The 21,584-nt window shown below is 37.8% G+C and overlaps 2 pseudogenes across 2 annotated transcripts in view; one reads left to right on the top strand and one right to left on the bottom strand.

The window, feature by feature from the left end:
- Nucleotides 1-5,974: 5,974 nt before the first annotated feature.
- LOC306666832 (butyrophilin-like protein 1) lies at nucleotides 5,975-14,637 on the bottom strand (annotated as a pseudogene). The gene is made up of 6 exons: nucleotides 14,556-14,637; nucleotides 11,980-12,330; nucleotides 11,173-11,445; nucleotides 10,854-11,072; nucleotides 9,071-9,097; nucleotides 5,975-6,524 (listed from the first exon to the last, which is right to left on the bottom strand). The product of its transcript is annotated as a butyrophilin-like protein 1 (transcript).
- A 6,491-nt stretch (nucleotides 14,638-21,128) lies between these two features.
- LOC306665767 overlaps nucleotides 21,129-21,584 on the top strand; it is a 32,103-nt pseudogene continuing 31,647 nt past the window's right edge. The window contains exon 1 of the transcript in view: nucleotides 21,129-21,206. The product of the transcript in view is annotated as an uncharacterized misc_RNA (transcript). The remainder of the gene's footprint in view (nucleotides 21,207-21,584) is intronic.

The raw sequence follows: 21,584 nt of genomic DNA, 5'->3' as shown, positions 1-21,584 counted from the left end.
TGGATGAGCCAATGTTCGGGGCATAGATATTTATGATTGTTATGTCTTGCTGATTTATGCTTCCCTTAAGCAGTATGTAGTGTCCTTCTTTATCCCTTCTGACTAATTTTGGCTTGAAGTCCACATTATCTGAAATGAGGATGGATACTCCAGCTTTTTTGCTGTGTCCGTGTGCATGGTATGTTTTTTCCAATCCTTTCACCTTTAGTCTATGGGTATCTCTTTCTATGAGATGAGTCTCTTGCAGGCAGCATATTGTTGGATTTCTCTTTTTAATCGAATCTGCCAGTCTATGTCTTTTGATTGATGAGTTCAGGCCATTAACATTCACAGTTATTATTGTGATATGATTTGTATTCCTAGTCGTTGGACTCATTTTTGTTTTTTGACATGATTTGGTTTCTCCTTTATTTGGCTATTCCTTTAGGCTAGTTCCTCCTGTTGCTGATTTACATCGTTGTTTTTCATCTCTTCCTCATGGAATATTTTGCTGAGAATGTTCTGTAATGCCGGCTTTCTTTTTGTAAATTCCTTTAGCTTTTGTTTATCATGGAAGGATTTTATCTCATCGTCAAATCTGAAAGTAAGTTTTACTGGGTATAAAATTCTTGGTTGGCATCCATTTTCTTTCAGGGCTTGGTAAATGTTCCAGGCCCTTCTAGCTTTTAGGGTCTGCATTGAAAAATCTGCTGATATTCTTATTGGTTTCCCCTTGAATGTAATCTGATTCTTTTCTCTCGAGGCCTTCAAAATTCTGTCTTTTTTGAATGTTAGGTATTTTCATAATAATGTGCCTTGGTGTAGGTCTGTTGTAATTTTGCATATTTGGAGTCCTATAAGCCTCTTGTACTTTGTTTTCCATTTCATTCTTCGATTTGGGAAATTTTCTGATATTATTTCATTGAATAGATGTTCATTCCTTTGGTTTGTTTCTCTAAGCCTTCCTCAATCCCAATAATTCTTAAATTTGGCCTCTTTATGATATCCCATAATTCTTGTAGATTCTGTTCATGATTTCTTACCATCTTCTCTGTTTGATCAACCTTGTTTTCAAGATTAAATATTTTGTCTTCAATATCTGAGGTTCTGTCTTCCAGGTGATCTATCCTATTGTTTATGCTTTCTATGGCGTTTTTAACTTGGTTTACTGTTTCTTTCATCTCAAGGATTTCCGTTTGGTTTTTTTTCAGTATCTCTAACTCTTTATTGAAATGCTCCTTTGCTTCCCTTATTTGCTCTTTTAACTGTTGATTAGTGCATTCATTTAATGCCTGCATTTGTTCTTTCATCTCCTCGTTTGCTTCCCTGATTGTTTTAATTATGTACGTTGTGAACTCCCTTTTGGACATTTCTTCTGCTGTGCTGTCATTGGGTTTTATTGATATAGTATCTAGGTTTGTTTTGGACATTTTCTTCCCTTGTTTTCTCATGTTGGTCAGATGTCAATGGGACTCTGTGATATTGTAGGTTTCCTCTGTTGGCTTATAGTGACCCTGTAGATTTCCAGTGTATCACCTACCAGCCTTCAGTAGCCAGAAGTCTTGGATTAATTTGATAATGCAGTGCTTCTGAAGAACGCTGCCCCTAGCCCGCTACTGGTTCCAGGGAGAGAGATCTGGAGAGATCTCTTGTTGCCCAGCCCTGGTCCAAGAGGCTGGTTGTAGGTCGGAGGTCTCCACTGGCTTGAGGTGATGTGGCTGGCTCTGTGTAGACAGTCTCTCACTGGGCGGTTTGCCCCGAGAAGCTAGCCTAGAGAGGCTCTTCCCACCGGAGGGGACTCGGCTGCTTGCGGAAGTCCCTGGCGCCGTGTGCTGGTCACTGAAGCAACCTGCGGGTGGGCCGGAGCTGGCAGTGGGGCGGGCCGGAGCTTGCCGGGGCAGGCCGGAGCTGGCCGCGCTGCTTCTGTGCAGAAGGGCTCTCACTGGGGGGCTTGCTCCATGAGGCTGGAGGATCTGTCCCTGTGGGCGGAGCCCACCGCCAGACTGCACGGAGCTGCCTGGGGGAGATGCTATCTGCCCTGTCCCACTCTAATAAGCCACTCGAATCCGGGCCTGCCATCCAGCTGAGCTTCGCTGGGTGGGGGAGACTCACCCCGTGGTTCTATTTTAGTCCGAGTCTCTCAATGCCTCCCCGTCTTGAATCCTGGGTTCTGGGGCGACTGGAGATGCAGTCACCCTCTAGTCCGCCATCTTGGATCGCCCCCCCACAATAGCTAGATTGTGGAACCTACCTAGATGCCCTTCAGTTGATGAATGGATAAAGAAACTGTGGTGTATATATATATATATATATATATATATATATATATGTATATATATATATACACACACACAATGGAGTATTACTCAGCCATAAAGAAGAATAAGATTATGGCATTTGCTGGTGGAGAATATCATGCTAAGTGAGATAAGCCAAACCCAAAAAACCAAAGGCTGAATGTTTTCTCTCATAAGTGGATGATGATACATATGGGGGAGCAGGGGTTTGCGGCGGGGGCGGGGCATGGGAAGAGTGGAGGAACTTTAGATGGTGTAGAAGAAAATGGGGCAAGAGTGGGTGGAGAAGATAGTAGACTGAGACGGATGGTATTACCCTATGTATTTGTATGATTACATGAATGGTGTGAATCTACATTGTGCACAACCATCGAAATGAAAGGTTGTATCCCAATTGTGTACAATGAATCAAAATGCAGTCTGTAAAAATAAAAATTAAAGAAAAAAATAGTCAATTTTATTTTGGTATTCTAGCATTTGTAAAATGAAATGCATGTATCACTTACAATGGAATCAAATAAAATACTTAAGAATATAACTAGCAACTGATATGCAATATTCCTACACTAAGAACTATAAAACACTACAGAAAGAAATTAAGGAAGGTATGAATGAATGAAAAAAACCTAAAAAATATTTTTCTTCAATAAAATATACAAAAGATTTGAATGAATATTTTAAAAAATGAAGATGTATGAGTGATCATTAAGTCAACATATTCATCAGGAAAATGTAATAAAAATAATTTATCACTTCATATTGGCTAACATGGACATAATTTTAAAATGTGACAAAATCAAATATTGATTATCATGTGGAGTCCCTGAAATTGTCATATAGTATTTATTTGAATAGAAAGTGGTACAGCACTTTGGGAAACATAATTTAAAAAACAAAATTAAATACATATCTATTCTGTGAGTCAGACATCACAAGAAAAATGAAAAGAATAAGAAAAATGAAATATGTATTCACAGAGGCCCACTTGGTGAGGAACTGAGGCCTCCAATCCAGCCCCAGCCATGCCTTCAGATGACTAGCTGACAGCTTGATTGCAATCCTATATTGCTTAGGGAAAAATGAGAAGGAAAAAAGTTTGCACATGTATAACACAGTTGCAATTTAAAAAGATATTTTTATCTCTGGTTTGGGAATTCATGGATACAGAGAACTGACTGTATTCACTTTCTTACATGGTATATGAAATGCATGTTTGTACTGAATCTTAGTAGTTCTTCAAATGCAGTAGCATTCCAATTGACATGACTTTCTCTCAGGTCAATTATTTCAAATATTTGAAGACATATAATTGCTTGCCTTTACCCTCAAATGAATACCTATTTCCTCTGATACTAGGATCTGTTGCTTTTCCCCTATAACTGATCATTAAGGCATTATCCTAGTTTATAGTTTCACTGTTAAATCATAGACAGTTCTCTCACTTTAGGTATGTAGTCATTCCATATGAGATTTTGCATTCACCCATGCCAGTTCCCCTAATTCTACCTGTCTGCCTACGAGAAAAAGTAAAAAAAAAAAAAAAAAAATTGGAAGAAACTAAGAGATAGAATCTTAAGACACCAAGTTCTTACAAGACGATTGCTTGTTTCTGCCAAAAGATTACTCTAGATTACTCTTCTCTTAGTTTTGTCTTGGTACTAGATGTAGGATAATTCTAGATAGCATAACCGTGTATTCTATCTCATGAATTCGAAATGTAAATTAATGATTAATGATGAAAAGTGTTCTAAATCTTTTTCAACACTTCAGAGAAAATGGAAAAAATTCTTCATTTTCTATGAAGGTACATGCTAATGAAAAAGATATTGGATTTTCTTTATGCAACCTGTTAACAGGGAGGAAGAAGTTCTCCAGGAAGAATGTACCCACCAGAGCTATTTTATAAGAATATTTACCCAAAGCTTAGAGGAGAACTTTCTAAGCTACTTGGCTTAATCCCTCTCAGGCAGTGGCAATAGGAACCTTACATTCTTCAAATTTCTTACTTTTCAGTCTTTGTGGAAGGAAGCTTTATATTCTTCCTACCTTATAGAAGAACAAGAGATAAACCTAACAGAGAAGTCCTATTGTGTCCCAGGACAAAAAATAATTTCCCAAGGGTACAATCCCAGTGATCTACTTCCTCTAGCCGCACCCAACCTGCCTATAGTTAACCACCCAGTATAGTAGTTCTTTCAAATTATTAGTTCATCAGTTGATTAGGTCATAGCTCTCATAATCTAATCATTTCACCTCTGAACATTCCTGCATTGTCTATTACATGTGCTTTTTTTTTGGTGACACCTTATATTTAAACCATAACAACCCCTACCTCTCATCAGTTATAAGTATCGACTCAAAATGGATTAGGAACTTACAAGACCTGAAACTATGACCTACTGGGAAAAAAAAAAAAAAGGAAGAATGCTTCAGGACATTAACCTGGCAAAACTTTTTAATGTGACCCACCAAAAGCAAAAATTAACAAGTGGGATTATGTGAAACTAAAAACTTTTGCACAGCAAATGAAATAATTAATAGACCTAAGAGACAACCTACAGAAAGGAAAATATATTAGCAAAGTGTATATCTGACAAAGGGTTGATATTCAGAATTTATCAGGAGCTGAAACAACTTGATAGCATAAAACAAATACTATTTGTAAAAAGGGACAGGCACAGTGATGTATGCCTGTAATCCCAGCAGCTCAGAAGGCTAAAGTGGGGGTAAGCCTCAGCAACTTAGTGAGGCCCTAAGCAACTTAACAAGACCCTGTGTCTAAATAAAATATAAAAAGGGCTGGGGATGTGGCTCATGGTTCACTGGTTGAGTGCTACTGGGTTCATTCCTTGGTACTAAAAAAAGAAAGAAAAAAGAAAGAAAAAAGAAAAAGAAGGAAAACAGGCTAAAGTCCTGAATAAACATTTCTTAAAAGAAGACATACAAATAGCCAACAGATACATGAAAAAAATGTTCATATCGGTAACCATTGGGAGAATGCAAAATTCTCGGTGAGGTATCAGTTCACTCAAGTAAGAATGACTATTTTCAGAAGTTCAGTAGATTAGACAAAGGGGAATGGAGGGAAGGGAGGGGAGATAGGAAAAAGGAAGACAATAGAATGAATAACATAATTTTCCTATGTACATATACATTCACAAGAATAGGGTACTAATTAGAATAAGATATATTCCATATTTGTATAATTATATCAAAATGGATTCTACTGTCATGTATAACTAAAAAAATTGTCATATGTAACATTTCTCAGCACTTTACATTGATATTTTGTTAAACCCTTCTATTTTTGCAAATTATTTTTGCAAATACAGAAAAAAAGATGGGCTATTTTCAAAAAGACTAAAGATTACAAGTGCTGGCAAGGATTTGTAGAAAAAGGAACTCTCTTTTCAGTTTTATTTAAAATTTTTGTTTTAATTATTAACACATTAATTGTACAAATAATTGGTTTCTGGTACTGTTCAATTTCAACCTGAGCTTCTTTGGCCTGTTTCAGCCTCCGGTTGGTTCTTTTGCTTGTGGGCTTCCAACACTTTCTCTGCGGCCCACTTCTCCACCTGCAGCAGCTGTTGGATCCCCTGCGACTGACTGGCCATGGCTGCGGAGACTCAGAAGCCCAGGCAAGTGGCCTAATTCCACGATGGCCCCTGGGTCAGCTGACCCGCCCTCACTTTTAATTATGCTGATGGGGAGAGCTCCATGGATTTAAGTGTGAAGTAAGGATAGAGAAACCCAGAGAAACTGACCTGAGTGAAGGAAAAGATATGAGTACCATCGATCATGTTATAGAAAGATATGTCACTATCTTCATAATCCAAGATAACCACAATCTTCTGTGGACACTTTTCTATGAGGAGAGGCTTTTCTAGGAAAATGTTCTGTGAACAACAGGCAAGAGCCCTGCATTCACCTTTCTTCTTCTGTAAGACTCTGCATATCTTCTTTGATGGTTTTTCAAATGGTCCTATCTCATCTCTGTACTTTTCATAAATGCCTAGCACCCACTCATCAGTGTCCCTGACATCCACCTCCCAGTACTATCTCCCTGACGTGAAGCCTCTCTGATGAAGTGTGAGGTGGTTGCAATCTCCTTCCTTACTACCAAGAGGAAGATCCTGTGTTTCTTTTTGCCATTTTTTTTTCTTTTTGGGTCAGAAATGTTCTGGTAAAACAGTTCATGATTTAGAATCACAGGAACTGGAAGAAGGAAAAAAAAAATCCACCATTGTATAATTCAGAAAGCTATTGTGCAAGTGAAGTCTTAAAGAAAATGTGGAGAAAAAGCATCTCTCCTTTGGTTGTGTGTTGGGAGGTGGCTGTGCTACTTGACCTATTTTATCTGCTCTTGGTGCCTTTGGCAGAGTGCCAGGGTGAGCCAGGGCTTGCATTGGTTACTTGAGACTATTGTTCTCTCCATGTTCTCTATAAATTAGAACCATGTTCCTCCATTAGTAACAGCTTTCCCATAAACTGACCTTTTTTAAAGAAGCAACTGAGCACTCTTGCCATTTTGAACACTTTTCACTTAGGGGTCTCCACAGCTGAGAAGACTATGTTCATTCTGTTTTCAGGACCATGTAGATCCCACAAACGAGAAATCTGGGCCAATAAGTGAAGGTGGAACCAACCAGAGTAGCTAATTCTAGCAGCAACATTCAGTTCAGACTAATACTTAGTGAACGTTGTGTTTTTCCTCCTTTTTACCTGAATAATGGTGCCTCTGTCTTTTCAGCTGCAAGATGGTATTAGTAAAAGAAGATAGTGTATCAGAGGGCAGGTTGGGAAGGAGTCAAAAATAAAAAAACAAAAGGCACTCACCAGGATGGAAAAGAACAATATAAATTGAGCCTGGGATAGAAATGTATTCAGGGAATGAAAAGGAAAAAATATTTCCGGCCCTGGCTCATTATTTTCTCCTCTCAACTCTCCTTACTACATTCACTAATGCTCTCAAACTCTGTTAATATCCCAAAACTAGGATGAGTGACAAGGTTAGGAACTGTGCCACAATGCAGCCTGGTGCTGGAGAACTAACCTTCTCCCACCTGAGCCACGTTTGGAGAACACTTGGAGCTGCTGCCCAGTGCTCAAAGTACCCCTGCACTGTGCTCTGATGATCTGTGTACCCACTCACTGCAGATGGGTGGCATGAAATGTCCTTTCATTCTGTTTTATTTGGGGATTTTTCCAGCCTATGACCTTTTCAGAGTAGTGCTTTAACTTATGTCTAAGGCGTTTAGATAGTCCCCTATTATTTTCATCACTGTAGTCAGATTTTACATTTTTACATTTTATGTAAAAATGTTTACATATTTGTAAAAATATGTTTACATTTTTCTCCAGAATCAGATTCTTTATGTGGAATAGAACTGCATTTTTTTTCTTCCTAGGATCACGTCTCTCATAATGGACTGGTGATTTTATTTAGAGATTGGATATATTCACAAATCTTGGGACAGTTGACAGATTAAGGACTTACTCATAATTCTTAACAAGTACAGCACTGTGATCCCTCATTGAAGTGCCCTCCAGGAAGAAATTTAACACTGTGATATATAGAACCTATAGGAGTCAAGAAGAAAATCCACTATCATGTATTCCATCTTCTTCATCTTAGAGACAAGGGAACTGAGGTCAAGAAAGAGAATGATCTGATTCCTCAGTTGTAATTGGTAGAGTCGCCATTAAAACTCACACGCCCTCCCCTGTAGTACTTTGTTCTCTCCTTAAATCATAGGAACACTTATTAAGCTGTGTGTAGTGTTCTGGTTTCTTGTTTATATTCCCCAATGGACCTTTAACTTTCACAGGGTCAGAGATAATGGCTCTTACCACCAACACATAACACAATGTTTGGCATATAGAAATTGTACAATAATATGTACCTAGCATGTTTATGAGGGCTATCTGAATATTACACAAAACCACATGAACACACATACACATACTTGTAAGTTCATGCAGTACATAGTCATGGATATTAGAAGGTATATAAATAGCTAATTCCCCTTAACAGCAGATAAACATATTTTTACAAATGATATTAAAATATGTTGAAAATTATTTTTCAAAAAATTTAAACATGAGTTTCTATGCAATTTTACTTTATTTTGAATAGGCAAAATAAGTAAAATCCGTAGTGTATTTTCCCCAAATCTGAAATATATTATTTGTTCTTTTAAACGTTATTTGCAATATAAGAATGCTAACACAATAGGGTCTTCTTTATTCTTCCCAAATCTCATCAAAATCGTTCTCAGTTCTGTCCCTTCCTTCTCCTAGGTGATACTGACTAACAGTTAATGTCAACTCCTACTCCTGTCAGGTTGCTATGGACTTTACCATTAATTTCTCCTTTTTTCTTAGTTCTAGAAAACAATTATTGGAACCTCCCAATACAAAGTATCACATATAGATGCCAAATATATTTTCACAACTTACAAGAACACAGGTGTGCATATGTATGTGTGTGTGTTTTATGTTTTTTTTTTATACTGGGAATTGAGCACACTTAACCACACTTAACCACTTAGCCACATTCCACACAATCCAAGCCCTTCTTAGATTTTTTATTTTGAAATAGGTTTCATTAAATTGCTGAGGTCCTCACTAAATTGCTGAGGCTGATTTCGAACTCATGATCCTCCTGACTTAGCCTCCCGAGTTTCTGGGAATACAGGTGTGTTTTACCATGCCCAGCTCTTCTTTCTCTATTTGTCATGTTCATAATACCAGAGGCACTTGGAAAGATTTAATACCTAGGAGTGACTTACCAGGATATATCAGGGCCTTCTTCCAATCTAAAAAAGAACAAATCCAGGTAAAATAAGGTAGGACATTAATCTGTGGCCTCACATTTTTCTCCTTTTCTCTTATTTTTCTTCCATTACTCCTCATTCAATCATTTGGTCTTTTCCTCCAAGGAGAGGGAGCTGAGGAAGTGTTGGGCATTGGGACATCAAGTGGTGTGGGAAACATAGTCTCTTACCTTCATGTACAATGCCTTCCGTCGTTTTGAAAGAAACGAGATTCAGTGAGAGATCCAGAAGAAGTGTGGAAAGGAAAAACAAATTTTACAGTGGGCATGGAAAGAAGCAAGACTCACCAAGCTCTGCCTTGAGATTTGCTAGAAAAGGAAGATATAAAATCCATCAAATTGAGTTTAGCTGCCCCTGAGTTTGGGAAGTAGCTATATGAATTAGGTTTGGCTTTCCCTTGAGGGCCCCATAATTATATTTTTTAGTATTTTTTATTAGAACTTTATGGTTACACACAGTAGTTGGTTCATCCTGACAAATTCATACATGCATGGAAATTGATTTTAGTTCATGATCCCCCCTTTTCTCTCCCTCTTTTTCCTTCCATCCTCCCATTCCTCCTCCTCCTTCTATTCTACTAGACTAGACTGTCTTTCGCTTGCCATTAATTTGTATTTTATTGGTTCTTTAAGTAATCTTATCCTTCCCTCCCCATTTCTTTTATTTTACTCTAGCTTTCACATATGAGAGAAAACATTTGACCTTTCAGTTTCTGAGGTTGGCTAATTTCACTTAGCATGATATTCTCCATTTTTATCATTTATCAGCAAATGCTCTAATTTCATTCTTTTTAATGGCTGAGTAGAACTCCATTGTATATCTGCACCACAATTTATTAATTCATTTGTCTTTTGACAGGCATCTGGGTTGATTACATAACTTAGCTAATATGAATCATGCTGCTGTAAATATTGGTGTGGCTGTGTTGCTGTAGTATGCCAATTTTAGATCTTTTGGGAAAATACCCAGGAGTGGGATAGCTGAGCCATATGATGGTTCCATCCCTAGCTTTTTGAGGAATCTCCAAACTGCTTTACTAAGAGTGATTGTACCAATGTTCCCATTGCTGAAGTCCCACACAAACAACATATGAGTGTTCCTTTCTCTGCACGACCTCACCAGAATTTATATTCTTGTATATTCAGAATTTGTATTCTTGATCATTGCCATTCTGACTGGAGTAAGATGAAATCTTAGTATCATTTTGATTTGCATTTCCCTGATTGCTAGAGATGTTAAATATTTTTTCATATATTTATTGACCTTCATGTTTCTTCTATTGAGAAGTTTCTGTTTAGATCTTTTGAGGACCCTATAATTTATATGGAGAGATTATCAAGCATGCGTGTCCCATCTAAACTGACAAGCATTAAAAAAAGTTACATGGGAGGTGACATAGGATCACAGAGGAATAAATGTCCACACTTTATGGGAGTTTTAAGATTGCTTATTACTGAAGGATAAGTAGGAAGAGAACCTAGAGAAAGACATTTGCACAAGGAGAGAAACAGCGACACAGGCTTAGGAACAGGCAAGGAAGAGCAGGGTATAGTTTGAGGAGCCACACTTCAGAGGCCCTATGTCCACTGTCCATTGATCTTCTCATGTGGTTTTCTCCTTTGTACAGGACTCCTAGTTCTGTGGAATGTTTGATACCCTGTATTTCCCCTGAGGTCCTTTGATAAACTCTGAGTTCCTCAACTACCCTATTCCATAGCTTTTCCATGAACTAATTCACCCTTCTGCCCCAATTTACCTCTAGCCTTAAGTGACACTTCCTTCTCATTCCTCATCTGTTGTTCTTCATGAGATTCTTTTTCCCTTTTCTTTATCTCTCTGTCTTTGGCTTGATTTTTTTTCCAGCCAATGTAGTTGATCCCAATGAGGAGAAGCCCCAGCACAAGGACTGTCCCAGCAAGGGCTGCTTTCCATGGAGACATCCTGGGAAAGAAGGGCTCTGACAAAGGAGTATGTAGACACAGTCAGAGACTATCCTGGAGGAAACCCTTCCCTCTTTCCTCCCTTCTCTTACCATACTCTCCTTGGATTTTACTAATCTGGGAGGAAGATGGATGACACCTTCTCCCAAACAGAGAGAAGATTTTGGATGGAGCAAGTCACATTGCTGTCTGTGACCACAAGGGATGTCTCCACATGGAAGACCCCACTCCAGTCTTGGGTGTAAGCCTCAAGGAGGGATGGTAGCTTTGCTCCTGCCATGTTTTTCCACTGCACCTTGGGTTTTTGGGACCAGCCACCTGAGGAACATAGCACTTGGATACCACCTTCCTTGGGTCCTGTCATATGAACATGAGGGGCAGAACCCAAACCTGAGGAGAGAAGGCATGTATCTAAGGCTGGTGGTCCTTGTGGCTCAGAGTCCCTGAAGCTGATGGCTGATTTGTCCTTCATTAGCCTTGAGAGAAACCTGGAGCAAAGAGGTCAGCATTAGGCTGACATGTGACTCAGTTTGGCATGCTTGGACTAAAAAAACTTTGGGGTCATTCTAGGAAGAGAAAAGAATAAGAACAAGTAAAACTAGAAAATAGTTCTCATTTTATTGATTACTTTTCTCTCTTGATTGTGTAAAAGTTAATGTTTCAGGGTGTCAGTGTTTATTACTACTGAATAAATTTTCTGGGGTCTTACAGATTGTCAAAAGATGTTCAGAAATGTTAACTTCTTTGATATTTAAAAGCTAATAGAGTATATAGTCTTATCCTCATTGTATAGTTTAGGCAACTGACGGTCTACAAGTATACCAATATATCCAAAATCTAAACAGCACCAGGTTGGGAATATAGAAGCCCTCACCTTGTCTTTTGTTTTACATTATCACCTACATTACTTACCAAGTTATATACCTATGACATTCAGTTTCATAAAGGCCTCCTGTGAGATATTGCCATCTTTAAAATGACACCAGTACTGGCCATTGTCAGAGGCCTTCATGTGCTGTATCAGCAGGGCCACATCCCCCTTGCTGATGGATTCTCCCACCAACTTGGTCCTGCCTCAGTACTCCGGCATCTGTTTCCCACTTTGTTCCTGTCCATTCTGGAACACCAGCATAGCAGAGGAGATCTGGGCATGGTACTACCAGATGTGCATGTGGGCTGTACTCTGTTCAGGAGACAGCTGGCATGGTAGGATAACATCCTCCCCAAGCAAGGCCAAGATGGGCTCAGCTGGTCCATTCACAAAAAACCCAGATACTATGTGGGGATCAGAGACATATTGGGAGAATATGTCTCTGATCATATTCAGTTAGGGTGAAATGAGAGGAAAAACAAATTTGTATTTTCTTACTTAGGGGTCCAAATATATTTCTTTGTGTTATTTTCCAAAGAATTAAGATATATTTTAAATTTAAATATATATTGATTTAAATTTATATATATATATATACTCATTTAAGTATATAAACTTAATATATATCCACTTAAGTATATGTATTTAAATATAAATCACATCTTTCACATATATACACTAAAACGTATATATGTGTGTGTATATGTGTGTGTAATCTGTCTTCTTCAACTGTATTTTCCTCACTCTCTGCCAGCAGATTGCATTAATTTCTCTGGAAGTAACCAATGTTGATAGATTGGCATTTGAAAAGATATCTTTTTCTTATACATGTCCAAATAGTATTTATATGTAAGTTATGCAAAATTCATGTTAAAGAGATTTATTGGGAAATAAATGTGTTAAACTAACCTCTTTCTCTCCTTACTCATCCCTTTGTCTTCTAGCACTCTGCTCCTAGGAAGGTAAGAAGTCATTTCTGACCCTGAGATTTAAGTACTGTATAGTGAGGGGATTAGATAGCTTATCCCAAGATAAAAAGTGGAATTTTAAGGTGAGGTAGGCCTTTTTATTTTTGGAAATAACTATGAAGGCTTAGAATCATAGAGAACTATTTTAATGAAAATCATTTTCTTGTGATGGGTGGACTTAGAGGCTTCTGGATTAGGTGTTAGGAGTTAGGCAGCTCTTGCCAGTAAGGACAGTTGGATTCCCAAGGGAGGGAGAAGGAGGGTGAGAGCCAAAATGGGGACCTTGTCTGAATGAAAAAATATGCTCTTTCCTCAGGTCACTTCAGCTATTTGTCTGAAAATTATTTTACTGTAAAAATCTACAATGGCTGAAGATGAGTGGTACCCCTGGGCAAAACTTGTATTGGCAGAGGCCCGGCACCTCACGGATATTGAGTCAGGACTTATGGGCCTACAAATGAAATGCTGTGATCTAGGATGGGAAAAGTTCACAAAGGCAGCTTTGTTGATGCCCAGGAGGACTCAGTACAAAAGGCAAGGGCATATGAAATTAGGGGATGTGGCCATGGCCATCCTGTCCCAGAGAGTGTGGGTCTGGCATTTCTGGACAAGGAGCATTATAGTGGATGTTGTGCTATACTCTCTTTTCCATTCTTGCATAAAACCCAGAGTATCATTATAACCTAAGGGATATGCGTTCCTAGCTGCCTGATAGTGGGGAGTTGGCATGAAAATTAGGTGAACAATTCAATTTAGAAAAGAGTATTTAACATTATGTGCAGCCACAATGTAATAGAAAAAAGTCATTATTTCATATAAAAGGGATCATTATATATCAATTTCTACAACAGTGGTCATTCAACCATCTTGGTATACATAATCAGATGTACCTGATTATTTTTTAACAGTGTATACCATCATGTTCAAACTTTTCCTATGTGGGTGCACATTTACGTTACTTCCAACTTCTTAATACTATGAACAGTCCTGCAGTAAACATAACACACATACATACAGAAAATCACTTCTATAGAATAATCATAGAATTTTGGGGTCACCATCTATGGACATTAAAAATCTTGATACCACCTAACTGACATCAGATTAAGGAGATAACAAAAATGTCATTCTTGTGATCTCACATGTAGCTTCTCTCCAAAGCAGGAGTCTGAAAACTTTATCTGGAGGGGTTCTTTCATCTTATGAAAGAGAGACTTATGTCTGAGAGACAATAAGTGATTTTTCCAAGATTATAATTCATTAGAGCTCAGGAAACTTGAATCTAAATTCTTTGTACTTAGGCCTGCTTGGCAGTGTGAATATTATAGAGATAGTTCAACAGATACATCAAAAACCAACAGGCTAAAATCACCAATACTCAGCAAAGATTATTTTTTCCCCTCTGAGGCACTGGGGATTTGAACTGCAGCCCTTGCGCATGCTAGGTAAGCTCTCTCCAAGAGGAGCTATTTCTTCAGCTCCTCAGCAAAGATTTTGATCAATGATATAGCTCTGAGATTCATAAGGTCTACCCAAAGGAGTAAAGGGCTTCAAGATGAGGGAGTTTTCTTGGCCAACGGATGACCAAGTGTTTTTTATTAATGTGAACGGAGCCATTGAAAACAAACCAATAAATAAAAATCATGAGGCAGAACACTGACCTGCTGAGCACTGTATGCACACCTGAAGAAGGAGAAGAGGGAGGAGGAAGCCAGCTGGAGACAAACCCGGAAAACTCACCATCTTTAGAGCAAAGAAAAGGTTCACTGTAACCATGAGATACTCTGTAGGAGAAGGTGGTGAGAAGGTTCTAAGGAAAAATAAAAAGAAACAAACAAATACTTGCCCCCCCCCAAAAAAAACACCCCTCTCCTCAAGGACAGCTTTATACCCAGATTTTTGACTGTTTCTCCCTCACAGACCTGAATACAAACACCACCAACTCCCAGTCCTCCCCAGTGGGTTTTCCTTCTCCCTTTCTTCTGAAAACTGTTTCCCCAGAGGTGTAGTAAACAGTAAATCATTCTCGTGTGCTCTGTTGACTCTCTTGCTTTTCTCTAGATTCATCTTCTCACCAGGGCACTCTTGGGATGGAAAACCCTAGGTTCAATGCCGAGAAAGGGTCAGACACAGAACTAGTCCCCTCAGCTAATCTATCTTCAGTCTTCTTGTATTTCTTTATTTACTTACTTGCTTATTTACTATAAATAGCTCTTGTGTTTTAACTCCCAAGAGGAATCTTTTCTCACCACATGTCTCAGAATTCAAGTCCCTCTTTCTTCAGGTCCACACCTCCCACTGACACCTGCACATCACCACATATTTCTTTTACTATCTCAATGAAGCTGATGGATTCCAGGAAGCTTCTGGTTCCCTCAGTGCACCTACAAAGCTTTGTTCCACACATTGTTTGCACCTGGTTGTTCTTTTGGTCAGCATCCAAGGGCATGGCTGCAAGAACTGAAAGCAACAGTTTTCCAAACCATCATTGGAGTGGGAATATATTCTGAGAAAGAGGAACACATAGGACTGCCAAGAAACATTGGCTTTTGAATGCTTCTGAAGTGTGACTAAAGACAAAATCAAAGCCCATCTCCAGTTCCTAGTTACTCTGAAAGTGGAAGTGATAAAATTCACCTCAGGGACTTTGGAATGGATTGAGCCAAAGAAGTATAGGAACTCTAACTTGTGCCTTTCTTGAAAATGCTCAGTGTACTTCCATTCTTCCACCTGCAAAAGGCTTAAACCACAGTTTTCAAGAAGAAGGAATTATCTTCTGTGTGATATTCAGATCCGTGGGTCATCAGTGTTCATCTCACAAAGTTAACTGATTAAGAGGTAAAACCTAAAGAAGAATACTTCTTACCATACCATAATTGACTTTGGAGGGTATATGCAGATCTGTGCAGAGGAGTGTCAGAGCTCAGAAATGGAGATCTCTGTGCTCTAAGAAACTTAGGGGTCCCAATAAAAGAATAGAAATGATAACACAATTGTACAACTGAATGTAGAATGTGCTCAAAAGGAGTTTTCTTTCCATTTTATTCTTTCCAAGTTTAGTTCACATTTCTTTGTGTCATACAAGGTTTACAGATAAACAGAGACACAGATAGCAATTGCATGAATATTAGTGTTAAGCCAATAATAGTCTGGCCAAAGGAATGCCAAGGTCTTAAATAAACTCTCTCTAGACCCAGTGAGGTACACTGGGTTCTTTATGAAATCAAATTCATATAGATATAATTTGCATACAACAATACCTAGTTTTTGTTCAGATTCCACAAATGCTCATACTAATGCAACCACCACCTTGATCAAAATATGGAGTATTTCCTTCTCTTGAAAACTTCCCTCATGTTCATCGTCAGTCAAACCTGAAGAAACAAACAGTATTCTGATACCAATCATGGTGACTTTGTCTTACCTATTCTAGAACTTCAAAAATAACAAAATAGGAGCAATACATATGTGTGCCTTTGTGTTTGACTTCTTTGGCAAAACAAAATGTTTTTTGAGATTCAACCACGTTGTGTGTATCAGTATTTTGTTTACATTTATTGCTGCATAACACTGTATTGTATGAATAGCCGGCCATTTACTCTTTTACAGGTCTCATCCCCTCCTGATTCATACCCTCCTCCCTCAACTAAAGTACTTTCATATCACACCAGGTAGCCCTCCTCCCCAAGGCCACCTTGTCTCCTTTGGGTTCTGATACATACCTAACAGTTTTATCTCTGAAATACAGAGCAATTTAAAGGGAAAACTGAAGGATTTAATACACTATTTGATTCTTGTTTGTTTTGAAAATTATAATGAATGTCTAATGTGCATATTCTATTCCAAAATGTAAATAGAATAACATATATTTCCAACTAAACTGTAAAAATAAACTTGAAAAACTCATATTCAAATGTAGTTTTCTCCAATAATGGAGAAATGAGTAAAATTGAGTTATCTGTAGAGAATATTGAGGGAATTACCCTGAGTACATACCAGTGTTTTGTGTATTTTAGAGAGAAAGATGTGGAAGAAGAGCACTGTAGAAGAAAAAAAAATCTACAAATTATTATTGATTTCAAAATGCAGCAGTTTTAAAAACACTATGAAAGACTGAAGAACAGACTTTTAAGCCACAAAACGATATTTATTTGAGAGGTGAAAATATGGCTGTTTTTGCCTTAATTTTACTTATCTCTAATTTTCAGATGTATCTAACAGAAAAGATAAAGAATAATGAGTGCAAAATGGATTTTTTCAAATATATTCAAATGTGAAATATAATAGGAAAGTGTAGGGAGTACAGTATTGGAGTAACAGTCTTGGAAATGAAAAACTGGCTTAAAATAGAAACCAAATGGAAGGATCAATTATCATCATAGATAGCACTAAATATTAATACAAATATAAAACATTGGGCTAGAAAGAGGGAGTTACTGAATTCTACCAAAATAGTGATATATTGAATCAAAAATATAAATTTTAGGAAACACAAATTGAGTTAAGCACAATAGATCCAGAACTTTGACATTCATACATAGAATTTCCAAAGTGGAAAGAAGGAAATTAGTGGCAATAATCGGGTTCCTGGGTTGAAAGCCCATTTCATAAAAAAGTTGGATTGTTGAAATAAAGATATTTGTTTTTTATTATAGAAATAAAGAAATTAGCTTTTTCTTGTAAAGTTTTAGAGCTCCATAGATAAACAAAAACTTCAAAGCTTCCAGAGTCTGGGAAACATGTTACGAACAGAATAAAAAGTATTACATTCTATTATACATGTATTATTCAATATTCATTGCTAGAAAAAAAAATACAAATGTAGTCTTTACAATCCTGAGTGGAAAACTAGAATTATATGAACAACAAAATTAATATTCAAGTGTAAGGGTAAAAAAAACAAAGTACTGGGTAAGTAAGTGATCAGAACCACCCCCAGCAAAAAACCCTTATATAAAGATGAAGGTTTCAGGTTTGAATGCAGGGGCTTGCAGTTCGAGGAGGTATTGATATATCTGAGGTACATCCTGTAAGGAAAAATGCAGCTCAGCTCGGGACCTGCGGTAGTTCTAGCCCCTCCACGGAACTGGCGCTCCGTATGCCCGGTCTCAGTTGTGGCTCAACAATAGCTCCCAGAAATCCACGACAGACACAGGGCCTCATGCAAGAGACTTTATTATGTGGACAACTAGCGCATCCAATGAGGGGTTGGAAAAGAAGGGAAAAGAGAAAGATGGCGTGGATGCTTCTTCCAGATATTGGAATCTCCTGGGCTGGAAGGAACCAATAGCGGAGGAGAATACTTGCAAGCTGACTGATGAACCAATAGCTAGTTAGCATGTTCAGACTGGCAAGCTAGGATGTAAAGTGGGAAGCAGGAAATTCCTGTAACATAAGAGGTGGGCGGAGCACAGATTGACAAGTGGTTGGGAGGCGGGGAAAATTGCTGCACCTGAAATGGCGGGGTATCGGCTTTGTTTTACACATCCTATCCCCTGTTTACTCCAACCCCTTGTGGTCACTGTTAGTGGAACTGGAATAACAAGATAGGGGATTTGATAGATATTTTATTGAAGAGACATGTTGGCTTGAGTTTTTCCCTCTCCCTCTCTTCCTTTCTCTCTCTCTCTTTCTTATTCCTGTTAGCCTTTTCCAATGCAGTTGTCTACAGAAGATTGTGTGGCTTTTCTGTAGTTGAGACTTATTTTAAAAGTTTAAATTGTTTTCCAGAAACATAATGACATAATCCATACACATGTCAAATCCATGCCTGTTTGGGAAAGGTAAACCCCATTAGATATTTAAACAAGTTTTAAAAGCAGTACTAAGAATAAACAAATATTTGGGTATTTACTTATATAGGCAGACCTGGAAAAGATTTGCCATTGTAAGCATAGTGTAAGAAGAGGTTCCATGAGATAACATGTCTACTAATTCATACTAATTGCCTTGAAAGGACTTCTGATAACCAAAAGCTATGAGAAATTGTTAGATCTTACCAAGTCATGAAGTAAATATTTGATATAGCATAGTTGTTATACTATTTGAAACCTCTAACTTCACTTGTATATTCTGTAATAATACTATTAACTTCTGCTTAATTGTGATTATAAATTTCTTTTTGAGTTTCCAATTGATTTTGCATTTTTGTATTCTGCTGTCATTGAAAGTTATCTATTTTTAAGAATATCTATATTTAAAAGGGAAATCTTGTTTCTTTGAATGCTTTCTAAAATTTATTTTAATTTTAAAATTAATGTTATCCTATATATGATTTTGTTAGACTATGTCTAGTTTGTATTTATTTAAATCTTATTTTACTAAGTCTCTTTTTTCTTTCTTTTTTTTTTTTTTTGAGAAAAAGGAAAAATAAGTTTTATTACTTTGCTACCAAAGGAGAAACACAGGGGACTCCTGTCGTAGGGACTATGATTCTTTGCTAAGTCTCTTATAAACTAATTGTAGATATTTAATATTAGATCCAGAATGTTAAAAAATGTAAATAGAGCTGTCTTGATTTTTCTTTTTTCTTTTGCAGTACTGTGAATTGAACCCTGGGGCACTTTACCACTGCACTATACTCTCAGCCTTTTTTATTTTTTATTTTCAGACAGGGTTTCATTGAGTTGCCCAGGCTGGACTTGAACTTGTGATTCTCCTACCTCAACCTCCCAACTATCTGGGATTATAGGCATATGCCATCCCACCCAGTGGGGTTTTCTTAATTATTTCAGACTCTTTCTACCATTCAAAAGAAGAAAAAAAACCCATTATTTTAGAGTTCATAGAATTTAAAGGATGCACAAAACAAAAATGAATTATAGAGACAGAGGAAAGTAATTTTATCCTTATTGTTCACAGCATGGAAGGAAGATGAAAGGGTTCAGAAAATATTTTTTGGGCTAATCAAAATGTTTATCTTTTACCTGGTTGGGGTGGATTAACAAATGTTAGTGGAGGAAATTTTTATGCCTGGGAGGAGAGTCAGAAAGTTGGACTGTGTCTGTCTTTTCAATTCTCTGTCTAATGGAATGAGGGTCCTAACTGGTAGATGAAAATTTATCTTCAGAATGCCAAAAATATTCATGTGAATTGAGCTGGACTTTATAACAAAAATTGCTAGCACATATCAAAACAAATGCTCTATGGAAAGTGAGTGCTTTACATGCATTAATTCATGTAATCCTCATGAAAAACTGAGGGTATGTATTGTTACCAAATTTCTTGTCAGGCAAGGAAACTGAGGCCAAGAGAGGTTGTGTAATTTGTCCAAAATCATAATCAGGATTTTAATTAAGGAGGTCAAGTTCTATTAATACAAATCATGTATTTCTCGGAAAAGGGAAATCAGTTGATTTGGACCCTTTCTATACCTTGCAAATGTGTAATTATTAGATTTGTTTTTCTGTGCTATGTCAAATTTCTCTTTCCTTCTTTTACTTTCAGTTTGGAGAATGTCAGGGTGATGGAAGAGAAGTTTAATTGCTGAACAGTTCTGCTGGGGTATGTTCTTGCTTCCAATTTTCCAAATCCTTTAAATGACCATATAAGCCTTCCTTCAGGACCCCAAGTTTTCTAAAGTATCTGGGAGCAAGACTTACAGGTAGACCTCTGAGCAGCCAGAAAGGGGAACTGGGAGGGTGGTGGGAGTGCCTTTTCTTGGTACCTGGGGCTTTGCAGATGAGTTCCAGGAAAACTTTTTCTCTCTAAGAACTTAAATGATGTGAGTGCTGTGTGAGTTTTCTGGGTGATGGGCAAGAGGGAGGAAATCTGGCCAAAGATTCTAGGGGTGAACAGAGGACAGACTGAGTTACATCTGTGGAGAAATGTGGAGAGAAATTCATGAAAGCCAGAGTAATATTTGTGATAACTCCACCTCTCCCCATGGTTTCTCTTTGCCTTTTTTCTATTTCTCTGTCCATTGGACAGATATTCTTCTTAAAGGAGAAAAGTTTAGAGACCTCTGAGCAGATTTACTGCAGAATGTGATTATGATATTCAAAATGGATACTACTGTCATGTAGAACTAGAAAGAACCAATTTTTTAAAAAAAGATGAGGACTGTTTCCCTGGTAAAGGGAATTGAAAAGTCTGTTTTGTGAGTGTCTCCCAGTGTCTCTCACTGGGAGTGGCATTGCAGTTGTCTGAGAGCTCCAGGAGTCCATTTACTAAAGCACTATGAACTAGGCTGCAGGATCTCCCTCTGGGTCATACTGTTCCTTGGACTGGGAAAGATGGTGAGTGCCTTGGATTTGTCCCTGATAAGAGACCTCTTCTCTGTCCTCCTCCTCCAGGTGTCCATGTGTCCTCAGGTGAGAATATTTCTTGTTTTCTAGACCTGGGTTTTCTTGTTCTCTGAATAAAAGGATTGTATCACTCCATCAATTCTAATATGACCTGGGTTAATTCTAAATTCTCTATCTTGATATAATGATTTATTTGCCTGCATATCAGGACAATAAAGCTTTTGGAGGAATGCATTTACTAATGACTAAGACTTGACTGAAAACTCTAGGCTCATGATTTCCCACACTTTTCCCTCTTCCATCATAGAATGCACTACTGCAGCAACTAAAAAATCATTTGATTTATATGAGACTGCTCCACCGGGTTTGTAAGCTCCAAGGGTAAAAATTTTCTTTGCTTTGTTCAGCACCACATTCTCAGACCAAATGTGTGCTGTAGATAAT

The sequence above is a fragment of the Sciurus vulgaris genome (genome assembly GCF_902686455.1).
Source record: "Sciurus vulgaris genome assembly, chromosome: 7".
Classification (NCBI taxonomy): Eukaryota; Metazoa; Chordata; class Mammalia; order Rodentia; family Sciuridae; genus Sciurus; species Sciurus vulgaris.
The sequence above is the reverse complement of the archived record's forward strand: the minus strand, read 5'-3'. Positions and strand labels throughout refer to the sequence as shown.